Raw genomic sequence first — 18,025 nt, forward strand, 5'->3', positions numbered from 1 at the left:
ATATTGACATTGTAGGGGTTTCAAAGCACTAGCTAAAAATCACCAGAAAACTTACTCATTTCTTGCTGTGAGATATGGACCAGGAGAAGGGCAAAACAGGCTTAAAACTCAAAAGGAATAAAGTTTATTAATAGAACTACAAGAATAAGAAACCAGAATAAAACCTCCAGAAACCCTTCCTCCTGACCACCCAACCTTCCCCTTGCCCAACTGACAACATAGTGACAAAATCTGGTGGTTAAAGTAGTCCCAACTATACAAGTCTTTTCATCAGTCTTTGTAGAGAAAGGAGCTCTCTTTTGTCATTCCATGGAGAGTTCTCCACAAGAAAACAGTTTTCGAATGGCTTTTCATTCCCATGATGGCAGCTGCCCAGAAAACTCTAGCATCATGCCTTCCTCCCGTTTTCACAAAAACCTGAGGTGTGTTCATGGGCCATGAACTCAAGGGGTATTATTTTAAGGATGAGTTATTCAAAGGCAAAGGTTCTCTTAATCTGTCTCTGTGATCATCTCTGGTGTTATGGGGTACCTTTACCTTTAAGACAGCTTGGAGAATTAAGGAAGTTGAAGCTGTTGGTGGCTGATGGGAGTTTTTCCTCCTGACCAATTATCAGTCATTTCCAAGAATTGACAACAGTTCTGACCATTAAAAAGTGAATTCAACTTGTAAACACCCCCTTAAGAAGTACAGAGAGAGTTCTCTTGCCCTCTTTGGTTTCCGGCTTCTGAGAAGGTAATAAGGCTCTGTGGTAGCCTCCTCCACTCCCCCCCCCCCCCCCCCCCCCGCACCCTCGGCTGAAGAAGGCCGCAGAGGACGAGAGGGAAGGTGGGGGGAGGAAAGGGAAGCGGAGCCTGACAGCTTGGTTCAGTTTTCAGTGTCTGCTGCTGGACTGAAACCTGACACCATGAACTCTTGCAGCTTTCCTAAAGCTTTTAATTCTTTTACTACCTGGATAAACGAACAGATTACTCCTTTTTCTCAGAAGAGACAGAGAACGAGAGAGACAATCAACATGCAAAAGACATCACAGAAGCACCAAAAACCAGTGAGGAAAAGAATTAAGTTTAAATAAGAAAGAGGGAATAAGAAGATGCTTACAGCTGAAATATCTTTCTGTTACAGCTATGGCGATGGACAATAGTAGTTTAAAAGACTCCTTTAATTCATGACTAGAGTATGGGAGGAATAGAGTGTTCAAAGTGTGGACTTTAGACAAAAAGAGAGAGTGGTTGTGATACTGTGGGTAGCTGGAAATGGGTAAAGTGAAGATTTTGAAGCCTTGAGGGGGCAAGGGGAAAGCTGTTTTCCAGGAAGGCTCACAAAAACAGATGAAGAGGACTTCTACCTTTGAATAACTTATCCTTAAAATAGCATCCCTAGACTCATTGACCCATGCACACCTCGGAATGATGTGGAATGGGAGGAGTGAAATCTAAAAACTCCATAGATGGGCAAAGAGACTTCTGTTTCTCTACAAAGACTGATGAAAAGACTCTAGCAAGAAATTGAGACTGTTTTTGACCACCAAAGTTCTAAAGTTTTTTTGTCTCTATGTTATCATGTGTATAAAGAAATGGTCAAGTAGTGAAAGATAAAAGGGTTTTCTGAAAGTTTATTCTGGTGTTCTTATTCTTGTAGTTTATTAATAAACTGTCTTTATGCCTTTTAAGTTTTAAGCCTGTTTTGCTCTTATTCTAATCCATATCTCACAGCAAGAAATAAGTAATTTTTTTAGTTACTGGTTTAAAACCACGACATCTGGGAACAGAGGTTTTCTCTTTTTCTCCCTGGGGCCAAGAGTCTTCATCAACTCTCACTTTTCTCTCTCTGTTCCAGCATCTCATGGGATCACGACTACTCTACAATCTGCTCAGCTTCATCAATGGATACCTTTGCTCAGATCTACACTTTGAAACACTTTATTCCCCCCCAAAGTACTCTTTCATGAATTAAAGGAGTTTTTCAGAACATTATTGTCCATCTCCATGGCCTTACCAAAAGAACATTTCAGCTTATGAAAGCATCTCCTCATTCGCCGATTGAGGCTGGACTCCTTTTACTGACTTTGATGGTTTATAGTCTCTTTACATGTTGATCACTCTTGCTTTACTCTCTCTGGAAAAAGGATTAAATCTGCAGGTATCAAATGGGTAGTGAAGGAGTTAAAATCTGGCCCAAACTGTGGCAGGTATTCATGGTGTCGGATTTCAGCTCCTCAGCCCTGGAAAAGCAGCGGACTGGTTTCAGCCTGGGGCCGTCTGTTCCGGCCGTGGGGGTGAGCAGCTGTGGCTCGGCCCAGCCCAGGGCTGGGGCCACGGGAGAGTCTGGCCCTGCCTGGGAAAGGCTTCATCCACCCTGCTGGAACAGGAACTGGAGGTTTCCTGGGATGGCCGCGGCAGAGCCCAGCCCTGCCTGGGGCCGAGGGAACCTCCTCAGGCTCCATCCCCCACCTGGGAGCCACAGCAGGCCCAGCCCAGCTCCCGCCCAGGCCACATGGGCCTGGGGGAGAAGGAGCCAGCTGGAGTTCTGTTACCTTTCATAGCCGGAAACCAAGGGAAGCAGAAACTCCCAGGCTTAGGTTTAAAAGGCGGTATTCACAAAAGTGATCTTACTTTTCAGTGGTGCAAAACTGCTGTCAATTCTCAGAAATGGCCAGCTATTGGCCAGGTCTCGGGCAGAGAAGAAACTCCCAGCAGCCTCTCTCTCAAAGCCTTCACTTCTATGTTTTTCTACTTTCTTTTTTTTTTTTTTTTTCCCCTAAATGCCAAACCATCACAGACATTCATTTTTCATAGTTTGTTATTTTTATTTCTCAATGCAGAGCACATTATTTTAGATTAAAGGTGTAGAATGGAAGAAATTATTAATTTTTTTTTTCTATTAGAAGCCTAATTTGAAATATGTAATATATGAGATACTTAGAAGTGCATCAGAATGACAAACATCATTTTACATAAAGGAAAACTATGGAAGTGTTGTGGTTTAAACCCAGCCAGTAGCCAAGCACTGCAAGCCATGCACACAAGCAAACCAAAACAAGGAATTAATTTGCTGTTTCCCATGAGCAGGCAGGTGTTCAGCAATCTCCAGGACAACAGGGCCCCATCACATGTAACGGTGACTTGAGAAGACAAAGGCCATCACTCCAAATGTCTCCCCCATTCCTCCTTCCTCTCTCCCACCTTATATACCAAGCATAATTCATATGGTTGTGAGTATCTCTTTGGTCAGTTAGGGTCATCTGTCCCAGCTGTGTCTCCTCCCAACCTCCCATGAACTCCCAACTTCCTCACCAGTGTGTTATCTCTGTACTCAACCCTGTGTTCAGCACAAGTCCAAAACAGTCTTTTACCTGCCACTGTGAAGAAAATTAACTCTACCCCAGCTGAACTTAGCACAGGCAGTTACCTACTTTTCTTGTTTATGATCATTTAAGAACCAGTAGTTTCTTTGCTACAAGCAAAATTGCATCATCACCTTCAGCAAAACTGCGTTTGTGGTGACACTGTTTGAAATCTTGGAGGAAAGAGAAAGTTCTCTGCATGTGGATAGAAAAATATGTCTGTTTGCATCCATTTATTGTTTCAAACTTTGTCAAGTATTGGCAGAAGCAGCTGATACATGAGCTAGATAAAGCAGCTGTTAGTGGTGTGAAACTAGAATACCATTATACTTTGAGAGCTTGAAACATTGCTTTACTAAACTATCTTGATGAGTTACTGTAATTCCTAGGCAAATCTAATTGAACAAAAAATGGTAAGCTTTCATGTAATCATCAATAAGAACATCATTGAGGGTCATATCCAAGACAACACTTAAAAACCTGAAAATTGCATCTCAAAACTCTTAAATGGCTGAAAATGTACTGAGGTACCTGTAAGGCTGATTTCTAGAGATTTATCTCTGTGTTGCACAGGAATTAGACAGCAATTACACATACATGCATACCTGTGCCTAATTCAACCTGACATTCCTAAACCCAAGAAAGAAAAAGTATTTAATTCATATATCTCATTTTATTATTTCTTATTTCTGGTTTAGTTTGGTATTCCAGGTCTTATACAGCTGAATTTTGTACCACTTGTGTAACTTCTTTTTCTTCAATGGCACAATATTGATACTGTGACTTGTGTTCTTGTGAGCAGAAGGCTTAGTTTTGTTTTGTTTTGTTTCAGAGCCAAATTTCCAAGTGCCATTCTGGTCACTTCCATAAAAATGCATTAGATAGGAAACTGATCTAATCCAGAGTAGACTTTTTAATGTTTCTCTTTTTTTATTGTAATGTACCATGCTGTAAATTTTTGAGTACATCCTTTCATACCATAATTTTGAGAACACAACACTATGATGTATGTTTTAATTACTGCTAAATTTATCAGGGATTTACACTGAAATTATGTTAATTTTACCCAACAAACAACAAAATTACAATGATTTTTATTATGAATTAGACATAATTTTAAAACCTTGCTTCTTGATCAGATGTTTTCATATAATATCCAGTTAGACTGAACATATTCTGTTTAAAAGCTTATCCTTTACAAAAGTTTGCAAAGAAAATTATGTAGAATTAAAATTTCTGTATTTGTTTGTGGTAAATTTCTAAAGGTAGATGACATTATGTAATCTATAAAAGATCTTTATATTTATAAACATTATTTTTGTGATGTTTGTTTGGGTTTTTTTAAAGTTTTATTATAATGCCAGAAGATGGATGACTATGCTTATTAGTAGGAAAAAATATCATAATGGCGATAAAAAAATCTGAAAGATCCTGGAATATAGAAAATCTTGACTCTATGGAGATAAATACACTTCACAGTATCATCTTTTTTTTTTGTTTTTCCTGTACTTCACTTTAGTATTACTGAGCACCTTCATATTAGATGATTTAACAGAGATTTAACAAAATATATAGGTTTGCAGGTCCAAAAGTAAATATGGCTTTTATACTTTTACACCTTTCAGAAACCGCTTGTATCATTGCTTGCCTTGTCCCTTATGTCAGTATGTCTTGAGGGGACCAATACGGTAATGTGAAAAAGATGCTGTCTAAAGACTTTAGTAGCTATCAACAGAAACACTGCAACCATAATATAAAATTATGCACATTTGATTTTATCAGGTCCTAGAAGAATATTTAAGAATTGCAAAACTTTCACAGTAATTGCAATATTTTAAAATATACTGCTCATTGTATTGTCTCGCTGGTTTTATTGTGTTCACCTGGGAGAAATTGTTCAAGAAGAACTGCCTTGTAAAGAAACAAAGTGGAATTTGGTGCCTTCACTCCTGAAAAGCTAAAAGTTTAAATGAGGGTACAATGAGCAATATTTGAGCAAAGACATCTGTGTAGTGCCCTTAATACTACGTAAGTGGGTAGTCCTGATTGAAATTTTCTGCTTCAGCAGAATGTCTTTTAAATTCATAATTATAAGATCTTAAGGAAGTATTTATGAAAAATAATAAAAGGAAATTAATACTTCAGACTTTTAGTGAATACTGTAATCTAGCACGCATGGAAAATTATTTTACTTGTAACTATGTTTTGTATTATGATTTCTAGAGTCTGAACAGAAACTCTTCCTGCCTCTTTCAATATCAGGAAAATCAAGAGGGTTGAGTTCCTATGAAAATGATTCAATTGTTCCCAGTATAAACATTTGAAAGGACAGTGAAGCTCTTTTTTGAAGAAAAAAAAATATTTTTTGATACAAAATTCACAATTTTCCTATTACTATGCTAGGATTGAACAATGAAAATGTCATATAGCTTATGCTGTGTACTACAAAATGAAATTCATGATTTCTTCTCATGCAGCTTTGTCATTGACTCAAAAATGCTAATTAGTTAATGACAGCTTCTTATTAACGACAGTTGTGAGGAATGGAAGAATCCAGATGGAACTTTCTCAGTCATCTCAGTTTTCTGGTCATACTTTTTTAAGGAGAATGGGGACCTGCCTTAATCAGTATTTTGTTACCTTAGATTTTTGTGACTGACAGTACACAGGGAATAATTAGGGGTTAGGGACATAGTTTTCTTGTGTTTGAGCACTGGAAATAGGATGAATTCCTATACTATTCTTTCATTATAATTCTGTGGATTCTGCATTTTCTAGCAGCAGCATAATAATATATTGTTTGAAATGATAAAAAAAAAAAAAATATCAGAATCTCAATTTCCAAACACATACTTCAGAAGGGGAAAAATATTGTGATAGAGAACAGACATTCATAGGATCTGAGTATCAGGTCTAGAACTTCTTCATCTTAAGTGGTATTCAATTGTTAGCAGACAAGAAATTTTAGATTCTTTTTCAGAATATTAATTTCAGATGAATGTGTATTTCTGTTAGACACTGATAAAATATTGACCTAATTATAGCCTCAGCTCTGAACTGTGATATCATATACAAGTTTCTAGCTTAGAAAATTCCTGTCACAGAAAATATTCATATAGAACTTCATCTGGGGAATGTAAAACATTGCAAAGAATGCAGGCTAAATCACATTTTCTGTCAGTTGTGCCACAAAATATTCTCAGGGGAAAAACAAAGAAATCAGATTCAAATATATTGCCTGAAGCTGGCTGGGGGAGAGCAGAAGAGTCTGAAACTGTTGGAATTTATAATACAGCATAACAAAAAGATGAGAAGAAAAGCTATGATTAGATCTCTCACTGCAAACCTCTTATCTATTGCTTTTGGCAATGGGATATCTCATTACACGTACCTTAAAAAACCCTAGTGCTGTGAAGGATACATAATAGTTTTATAATGGGAGGTAAAAATAATCAGAAAATAAATTTCTGATTTCCCCTTTTCTTTTTTTGTATCTTTTTGAAGTCTTCAGAGGGAATCAAAGATATGAACTCTATAAAAGAAACAGAAGTTCAGCCACAGGTATTCCAATTGGACATTACTTCAAAAAAGGCTATTTTTCTAATAGAAAATAGACATTTGTGATTCCTAATTTCCTTTGGATGCTTTTGAAGATCTTCTCTTAAACATTGATAGACTGTGGGGTGCTAGTTGTCTCACTAGGAATGAATGCTTTCATATTCTGGTAATGAGCACCAATTGACAAAGAATATTCACAGTATCATATTTGGGTCCACTGAAAATCCTTACTGTGCTGTCTTATCCATTGTTTGAAAATTTGCTCCTGGACAGGTATTTTCTTGTGACTTTTCTGGTTTAGTATCCAAAGCTCCCTGTTACGTACTAAGCTTCTACACAAACTGCCATGTGTTTCCTCTAGCCAGATTCACCTAAAGAGCACATGGTCTCCTGATGTGGAGAGGATATGGAAAATTAACTTACCTCTTTTGACTCTGTCCATGCTACAATTATGGGACAATGATGAGAACTATTTTTGTACCCCTCTCATGCTATTCTGGTGCCTTAAATACGTAGAGACAATGGGAGCAAGTTATAATAAAGCAGAGAAAGATAAAAAAGGGTCATTAAGTAAATTAATCACTCTGTATGGTGTAGGGATATTCTTTTTTATCTCTGTCACAAATTTACTCAGCAGGGCAGTCAAAGTGCTGCAAATTCCATGGGACACTTCTCTTTGTATCACAAATAGTAATACCTCTTCCTATACATTTTTTTTTTCTTTTTTGATAGTTTAGGTGCCCTCATGACAAAATATACAGTTGTTTTCATTTTCTTGGTAGTCAATATTAATGAGAAATATTTTATAAGAGGTGATTTTCTTCTAAAGAGTTACCAGGAGAGAGGGCTGGGACATATATGACATATTTCATAAACAATTTTTCCACCAAGCCTGAGTACATGTATTTGGTAAATAGCAGCAATAACCGAACAGCGGGTGGTGAATTTGCACATCCCTTTGTCTACATACCATCAAACCCATAATTTTTTCTGTGGCTCTTGGGCTCCCTGTAGTTGATGTTGTAACAATAGGTCTATTTCTGCTCCTTGGAGCAATTTCAATTTGGGTGGGGTCAAGGATGTGTACCTCGTCAGGTTCTGAAGTGTTTACTGGAGTTTCATTAGCTAAGCTTTCATTAGCTAAGCCAAACACCTTCATTTCAGGAAAATGTTTCACTATTGGTACACTTTTCCTCACGATGCTTTAGCATATTTCATTTTTGCAATTTTGGCTGTGCTACACAGAATTATTTTATTTTTATAAAGATGAATCTAAATCATGTAGATGAAGTTAATTAGAAATATAGATTTTCATATTTTATCCCACATTTGGCTGTTAATTCACTTTTGAAATGTCTTTGTTCCCTGAAATACTTTAAAATAGATTTGAACCACTTATATAATAGGTAGTATCAGCTCTTCATTTAAATAAGCATTCAGTTAGATTTGAAGAAAAAAATACTTAATATTTGTTGAAAAATGAGAAATTTTATACTATATATGTATTGATCTGGAGAAGGAAAATTCCTCTAAATAGGACTTTCCATTCCTAAGTTTATTTGAATTGTGTGGCAGACTGAGGGCCCAATGGGGTATATGCATTATGCTTTCCCCAACTGCTAATTTCAGAGCTCCAAATGAAGATGCAAATTTATCTCTGATAACTTATGAGAATAAATACTCTATATTAAGTCTTACCATGCTGTAGCAGAGGGAAAAATCACCTTTTTCACAGTTGCAGTTATAAGTGCAGATTACTACTATTAAGAAAAATGGAGAACGGAAAAAGGAGTGAAGAAAGAATAAAAAAAGGTAAAAAAAGCTACTATGGTTTAGGTAACTGGGATATAAAAGATGAAAATTCAGTCGTCCGTGTGCTTCTATAAACTCTTTACCTATTGAGATAAACTTATTATTCCTTCTTGGTTCTAATTCATGGGATATTCAAAAGAATAATTCCTTACTGCTACTCTAATGGTGTACTAGAGAACAACAAAAAAAATTCCTTCATTTGCTTTCTTTTTTCAAGAGTCTGTGTCTGAAAAAGCATGTTCAGTAATGTTGGGAACAACATCTCTCAATGCTATTCTATCTATTAAACAAAAAGTTCAGTAGCCAGCAGAGTGGAAAATAGAACTAATTCATTCTAAAGATAGTATTTCCATAAGGCAGAAAAGACAGTGTAAAGCATCACTGCAATTAAAGAGGATGCAGCTTTCTTTGTCTTCCTTTCCAGTGAAAAAGCTTTAGTGGTGTTTCTCCTTTAATATACTTACTACCCTATTGCAACATCAATATAAGAACATAAATTGCACTTTATATTGAAAGGATTCTTAAGAAGTATTTTAAACAATTCTGCCTTCAGGGTGCATCCAAGTTGCTATCATCCCTTTATTGATGTGAACAATGACACTTTGCAGTTCAAAAGTGAGGGAGAAAATCACTCTTCAGAACCTTTCCTTCACATTTAATATCACCATCAAAATATAAAAAAAGATGGAATAAAAGAATTTCCACTCTCTCAGATGAGCCAAACTGCAGAAGAACACTACAGCTGTATAATTCTCCATTCAGGGTGTTAATTTTACGTGAATACAAAGGGTTTTTTACATTACCCTTTGCATTTGATAGCATGGCTGCTTGAGCATGATAAGAGTCTTGTTTGTATAGACCTTGTTTATTTTAAGAGTAGCATGAGTCTGAAGACAGAATTGTTTTTTAAATGGTTTGGTTCTCATTAGTAATAAAATCAGAAAACAAACTTTTATTCCATAGTTTTGCAATAAAAGATTAAAAAGAATACTTTTCTTTTTTTTTTTTTTTCAAATTACCAACAATAATGGCAATTTAAAACCCCTTAATTTCTTCTGGTGTCTCATCACAGACTTGTTTCAGAGACATTAAATAACTTTCATTTCCGTGAATTCCAATTAGAGATGCACAAAAGCATTTAGCAGAGAAACAATATTCTAGTGAATGAAAGTATCCTAGTTTTTCAAAACAATGTCTCCAGGCTATCTCTTTGTCCCCTTCTCAGAATTGTAGAGGCTAGATAGGAATATAAAATGCTTTTCCTGAAACTTCCTCTATTTTTGAAGGACCTTTCATAGTCAATTATAATAACTTTGTCAAAATAGGAAACTCTTATTTTTGATTTATTTGTTAGTGAGTGACCTAGAATTAGAGCGGTAAGAAAGGGCAAAACATTTGTGTTGCATTAGCTACCTCTAAGTTTCGTAAGACATACTTGCACTGAGAGTCTTCTAGAACATGAGGGGTGAAGGGAAGAGGAGGGGCAGGCACTGATCTCTTCTCTGGGGTGACCAGTGACAGGACCCGAGAGAATGGCCTGAGGTTGTGTCAGGGGAGGTTGAGGTTGGATATTAGGCAAAGGTTCTTCACGCAGAAGGTGTTTGGGCATTGGCACAGGCTCCCCAGGGAAGTGGTCACAGCACCAAACCTGACAGATTTCAAGAAGTGTTCAAACAATATTCTCAGTCATATCGTGTCATTCTTGGAGTGTCCTGTGCAGGCCGCAAAGATGGACTTGGTGATCCTGTGGGTCTCTTCCAGCCCAGGTGATTCTGTGATCCGGCATAGGAAAAAGCCTGCGACTTCTAAGTCCAGGAAAGCTGTAATTATACATATGGTAAAAATCATCTCATATACAGCTAATTTATACTGTGGGAAAAAAAAGGGGGGGAGTTACCTGTTGCATTTTATTATGTAACAGATTTATTTTTTTTAATTTTATCTTTATTTTTGACACTTGAAACTGTGCCTCTGCTGGGGGACTTCATTCATTTATTGGCAATACCTTTATGGCATTGGACTAAACCATCACTGAAAGAGATTGCTTTTTTATAAGACTGGAAAAACTACAGGAGAAAAAATGTGCTTTTGGAAGGTCTTCCAATTACAAGGCTGAGCTAGCTTTCATGAATTTAAATTAGTGATTGGGAGATATTCATCCAGTAATAGCATGTTAATAAAATTGGTGATAGAACATGCAGCATTAATTAAACACAAAGTGTCTGAAATGAGTGGTTTCAAAGCTCCCAACAACACACGCGGTTGCACAGAGCTCTGTGAGAAAGTGTCACCTATAATAGAGAGTTATATAATAACAGAGTTCTTGAAGACATTGTGTCTGACTCAGTTGTTGGCTACCCTCAGTGCTGCTGCATGGAGCCCTTTGTAAGTTCTATAATTTCAGTTTTATCTTTTGTATTTTATATTCTTTCAACTACAAATAATGTACAGATATTAGATAAGTGTTTTAATTACTTTTTAATTTAAAATCAGAGACAGAAGTCCCTATAGCAATCAGGTTTTAGAAAAACTTGAAGTCAATTAAAAAACCACAAGCTCTGAATTCCTGTATAATAACATTTTTGCTGCTTGTAATTAGACTTACTTTTGTTCTTCTGTTATCAAAATTAATTTGTAAGTCCTTACGGACATTGATATATACCATTTCAGAAAAAAAGTTAGTACATTTGACTGCCAAATTAATTATTTGAACAGACTAATAATACTTTAGGGACATGGGTTAAAATACAGATATTTCAGAAAAGTTTATTTGCAGTATTCTTCTTGTAAGAACATACAATTTTAATGGACACAAAATAAATCACATAGGGTGATTTTTTTCAGTGGATCACCATTGATCAAAATCTTTCAGGCTTTGAAAAATTTTTGCCGTTACAGATTACATTTTTCCCCACAAGATTTATGTATAGCAGCCTATAGCTCATGTTGATTAGCAGAGAGTTGTAGATAATATTTATATTGTCCATGACACAGAACAGACCAGAATAGTCCTTGAGCTTCATATATTGTAGACACCAGTTTGGACTGTACTTCAACTGCCAATTTGGCCTAAGAGGTATTTGCAGGATAGCATCTGTGATCCAAAGCCATTGGAATGACTTGGGCAGTTTTCACAGCAACACTAGCTTGCCGTTCAGCAAGCATGATAAATAGGTTATCTTGAGCTAAGCAAAAAAATTTATTTTATAATTGTCTTGGGATTGTTGTTTTCATGTGGTACATATGAGAAATGGCATTTTGACTAATTTATGAAGCAATTTGTTGTTACAGGAATTGCACGTATTCAAGTGGCTGTTTTAGTAAATAGTGAAAACCTTGACATAAAGTGTGGCAGTGGTCCAGAAAGGTGAGTTTAAGCCTATGAATCATTTTCTCTATCCATCTAAACTGCAAACACTAGAAATAAACTCTCATATAAAAGTGTCACTTGAACTTTTTCCAGGAAGGAACAGAGGCTCTAATTGATAGTTGAAAAGTGCAAGAAAAAAAGTCTATCGATAGTAATTACAAAAGTTGTTACAACCTTTCAGGTGGTTAGATTTCAGATTCAGATTATTTTAGATCTCTTCTTTATCATATCGATATTTTCTAGTCCCAAATGTTATCACTCTTTTTGAGTATACAATATTTGAGTGAATTGTATGTCAAAATGAGCACTGATTTCTTCTCTCCAATCTCAAACTAAATCAGCATGCTGAGAAATATCATATGCTTTTATATCTCTTGCTGTTAACAGCAGATGTTCTTCCAAAGTTATTTAAAAAGAAAAGAAAGAACCGAGTGTGATGAAAAGTGAATGACATCTGGATGAATATTATAATCTTAAGTGAAATAAACCCAAATTATGGAATATAATTTAGTCAATGATTTTTTAAAATAAAATATCTACAACAGTATAATAAAATAAAATTTGTTATGTATTTGCATGTGTTTTCTGTGTCTGTTTCAACAGCTGCTTTGCTGCTGAAATTTGTATTATAAAGCACTGAACAACCTAAAAAACTACAGAGAGCAATATTAATCTAGAAGGTATTTACAGATTACTGGTGATATTACAAGTAATTTTTTTTTTTTTTTGTTTTGTTTTGGGACTGCAGTTTGGGGTTTTTTTTGGAGTTCAGTTGTACTGTAGAAATTAACTTGTATGATAACCATCCATTCCTAGACAGCCTTTTGTTCAGGCCAAATCAGGAATTTGGGATCTGTATACTCATGCTTAGAATAAAAGGTAAGTCTGAACAGAAAATGCCAATTGCAACCCATTTGAAATAGAACATGTCAAGTCCAACCCCCAGAATCTTAAATTCACAACCCATGGCTGTGAAAAGCTGTGCATTTTTTTTTCACTTGTACTGTCCTGTCCCTCTCTTTATGTCAGGTATTCTACTAACAGTTAAAGAAAAGCCTCAGTGGAAAGATGAGTGCAGCATCACTCATTGGACAGAGTAACAAGGTATCACACAAGGTGCACAACTTCAAAGGATCTTGAAAGCAGGTTGGCTTTTGAGAATAATAATGAGAAAAAATCAAAGCTGATGCTGAGATGCTTATATACTGATAAAGAAATTTTAAGCTGTGTATATAAAAATTCTAATTAAAGCAAAACTTATAGATGCATGCCAAATTAGCTAGTGAAACGTAAGAGAGAAAACCTAGTTTATGTAATTATAGAATGCTTGTTGAAGCAAATATAACGCCATTTTTAAGTACCTGTGGCTAGACATCTTTTGTGGGACCATACTCCCCAAAATTTCTGCTCCCTTTGCTTATACTAATTCTAATAGGAGAGCTAAGGTTGTCATTCTTTGTATGTACATACAGGAGGGGGTAACATAACATGGTAATTATCTGGATGCATTTCCTAGAGCCACATTTTCTTGGAAGGCCATGCTTCAGCTGGGAGGTTGGACCAGACAACTCCACCAGTGCTCCCATCCAACGTTAACCATTCTGTGATTTTGTATTTCTAAATATTGCCAGCTAAAACAGCCACTCAGAAGATGCAGATGTCCATGGTCTGTGGGCTGATAGGGGTAAACATTGATTTCTGAGTGGAGAATATAGACAGTGAGTCATGGTTCAACACTTAAAGGTCTAAAGAACTTGCCATGTCTATTTTTCTTCAGCAGACTCACATTTTAACTTGTCTAAACCAAAAAGGGCCAAAAAGTTCAGTATGTCTGAATCCCTTGTGCACCAAATACTTCCTGTGGATTCTAAAATCTCTACATATTTTCGAGTTCACTTTTGGTATGTAGAGACAAATCTTGAAAGATTGAACACACTACTGAAAGCAGTTTTTGTAGAATTCGTAAAAATTCATCTGAGCAGTAAGGTTTTTACTTTAACTTTCATATGTATTTTTATATGAATAGGAAATTAAACCTTTTATCTTAAATTATAGGGCACTCTAAATTATGTATTTAAACCTTCACAAACTAGCATGAATGGTTAAGGATTCAAAGAATCTCTTTCTAAACATTTGATTCCCATTATTAATATGATCACCAAATAATTGTACTAATTGTCATGCCCACAAAGTATTTCAAATATTCTCATTTCAAACTCTGGTTTTTGTAGGCTTCTGCATACCATGAAAAACTAACATCTCGATTTTACCTCTTTTCAAGCAAAGTAATTAAGAAGGGCACCAAAGAAATGTGTGATCAGCAGACACTCTTAACCCTTTACCTCTTGTAACGTTTTTTATGTAACAAGACCTTAAATAATTCTTAAAAAATATAATTAGTATGCTTTTCAAGGTTCTCCTTTAGTTGCATAAAATAAGAGTGTACAGTTCTTTTCAGAGAAGACCTACAAAGATGACCTGGTCTTTTCTTAAACTAAAACATTTGTTTCTACTCATAATTCATAAATCCAATATTCATCACTACCCAGAAAGTAGTTTTTGCCTTCCACTATCAACCAACCACTAGAGAGGTGAGGTATGGACTTTCTTCTTATATCACAGTTCAAGGGATACTGCAATTACACAACATGCCATTTTCCCACTGCATTGTTTTAAACTAATATAAACCTTCATCTTTTATCCAACTAAGATGTCATCACAAAGAAACCTAAATGTGTTTTATTTGTATACTTAATTCCAGAACTATTTTTAAGAGTGAAAGAAATCATAATAGATATGTGGCAAGTTATATAGTGTGACAAAACCCCAAAATTACTTCTGCTACTATTTAATTTTTGTTTTGTCTTCCTGAACAGTTACTAGTTAATGTAAAATCTGAAATACTACTTGGCTAAGGTACAAGAGCAGCCTGGCTGAGCATCCTGATCACTAGGATGGAGAGCCATGGTAATTTACATGATGGTTTTGGTTCTGTTCGTCTCTCTTTGTGTAAGAAGAGTCCGAAATTTTTACTGCCAATCCCTGCTCCTAGCAATATCCTCTTGTAGAGCACATTATTTTGGAGTGCTTAGAGAGTTACCAGAGAAGAGTGGGAAGACTGCATCATTTCAGGCAAAGAAAATAATTGAGCCCTCATTTCCTACCTCTAAAAACCCTTGTGGTCTGTTTTAACAGGAAACCTGATCTTCTACATCTGTTCAGAACACACCAGATTGCCTCAAGCTACTCTGGTTGATGAATAACTATTCTATTCATTTTAACTGGATTTATAGGAGAAACAGGTGCAAAACTGTGAACACTAAGGAATGTCTGTACATGCTCAGAATAGCAATGTACTAGGTGTCTGGGAATCTCTGGACATCACATATGTCTGTAAACAGATAAAACAGTGTGCACAATGAGAACAGATTCATTTTATGCTGTGAAAACTCCCCTGAAAGTTTGCAGCCAGCTACCCAGCATTTGTGCAGCAGGAAGCACCCAGGACATGCTGTTCCTTAGGAAATGGGTGGCTGAGCCCCTTCATTCCTGATGTACTGAACTGCGGCCACAGGGGCTACATGTGAGGAGGTGGATCTGGAGCTGAAGCAGAACTTTAGAAAGCTCCAGAAACTTCAGTACAAAGTCTTAGGTTCAGCACATCTGATGTGCTTCCAGCTAAAGGCACTTAGAAATCTCAAGAACATTAGACACAAAAAATTAACTAGGTAGGGCCTTTTTGCCTATTATTCTGGGAGACCAAATTACCTTTTAATGGAACAGTGGGTGTAAGTCAGTCCAAAATTAGTTTAATAACCAGTTATATGAAGGGAATGACTGTGCACTGATTAAGTTTTAATGTCAATAATTCAAATGCACATGTCTGGATTAGTAATTTTTTAGAACAATTTTGTGTTGAAGATTTGCCAGACACCTTGTTAGACTGGATCATATAATATGAGAGAGATAATTACAAAAATGTGAATACATATGAGATAGAATCTGCTGTCGGTTGGTTGGTTGGGCTTTTTGTTTGTTTGTTTGGGGCTTTTGATTTTGTGTTTTTTGGTACAAATACATTTTAAAGGTTATAAAAGACTAGTCTACCATTTTTTTGCAGGTGATGGGGAAATCTTTAAATGACAGCAATATATTGTTAGATATAATAAAAGTATGTTTTGTCTGTGATGCTCTAATGATTGCTGATGGTGGGGTTTGTTTGTTTGTTTTTCTTGTTTTGTTTTGTTTTTGTTTCTTAAGGATATTTTCTACTTTTATTAGCCCCATTGAAGTATCTAGAACCCCCCACTTCTCCCAAGTTCTTATAGGTTTCCTGGAAAGTGACATTTAGCTTAATTAAAAATCAGAGAAGAGGCTATGATCTCTTTCCTGTTAGTTTTAACTAATGAGAGTATTTCAGTAATGTGAGCCAGAAACTGTTGGGGAGTTTCTGTATCAGACTTAATGGCTCAGTTCTTTCAAGTAGTTGGTTTTCCCCCCTCTATGATATTGCAAAGCATACATAATTAAATGATTCTTTCTTTTAGGTGTCTAATATCAAAGAAGATGGTTGGAGCTTTTTTAATGCAAATTATAGTAATTACTGCACTTTGATAAGTATCCAAGCCAGAAGATAAACTTAATTAATTTATGTGTTTTTCCTTTATTCTACACTGTGAACAAATTTGATTCCTACATTTTTCACTCCTAAAGTAAGCATTTACCATCAGTTCTTGTTGGGATTTTTTGTTTGTTTGTCTTAAATAATCATAAAATTTTTAGTTATTAGAGATTAATTTTCCATTTTCCAAAAGGCTAGTGAGCATCTAAATGACATGGTTAGAACTAGTAGTTTTACTTGTATAGCTCTTGAAATTTTTTAAGATATGTACAAATATTAACCAGTTCTAAATAATATGTAGAGATTGAAAGTACTAGTTTGTTTGGATTGTGAATTATTTTCTAGAAATAATCAAAGCTAACAGATAATATAGGAAGAAAAACTATTTGGGAAAATAATAGAAAATACAATAATCAAATATTTTATACCTTTGAATATTATCAAATTTATTCAATTTTTCCATAATTTATTTAGCTAAATTCAGGCAGAAATCTAATGTTCAATTTAAATAAATTGCTCCACTGTTCAGAAATACTAAATGAATAAGCACAGTTGAGAACTTCTACTGTGTTTCCTTCAGCCAAGAAGTTCCAAAACTCTGATCCTGAGAGATTGAATTAATTCATCAATCATAAATTGAACATTTAAATTATGGATAAGCTTTTAACTGTTCTTAATTTACTTGTTATGCATCACCTTCAAAATACATGGCTACATACGTAGCAGGTGGCAGAGTTTAAGTATTTGTTCACTGTGTAAAAACTCCATAATTTAGTTTTCCTATGTTATGAGTAGAGAAAAATAAGAGGCTGGACGCTTTTCTCTATCTCATTTCTCAGAAATGCTGTCCCTAAAACAAAATGAATAAATTTTACAACTTTCTTACCTTAGCAAAACACTTTTGTCCTTAATATCAAGGGCAATGCAAAACCAAACAACATCTCAGATTTCTCAAACTAAAAAAAAAACAAAACCAAACAAAAAACCCTTAAAGAAGTAAATGAGATAGTAATGAAGCTTTCCTTTGCAGAGGATTTAATAAGGAAAAGTTGCCTTAAATATCTTGTTCTTTAAGAATATAGATTAAATACTCTGATGTTTGTTGTTTTTAATAACTAACTGCTATTCACATTTTAGTTAAAAGCATATATAACTGTGCATGAGGACTTTTTTCAAACTGTTACACAGGAATAAGTTTATCTGAAGTGGACTTGTTACGTGAAAGGAAAATAGGAGTTGTTATTTATATTCTCCATGTTTTTGTGTTTGTTGTGGTTTTTTTCTTTTGTTCTTTGGACAGAATGAATTATTGGGTAGA

This window comes from Poecile atricapillus, chromosome Z (genome assembly GCF_030490865.1).
Source record: "Poecile atricapillus isolate bPoeAtr1 chromosome Z, bPoeAtr1.hap1, whole genome shotgun sequence".
NCBI classification, from domain to species: Eukaryota; Metazoa; Chordata; class Aves; order Passeriformes; family Paridae; genus Poecile; species Poecile atricapillus.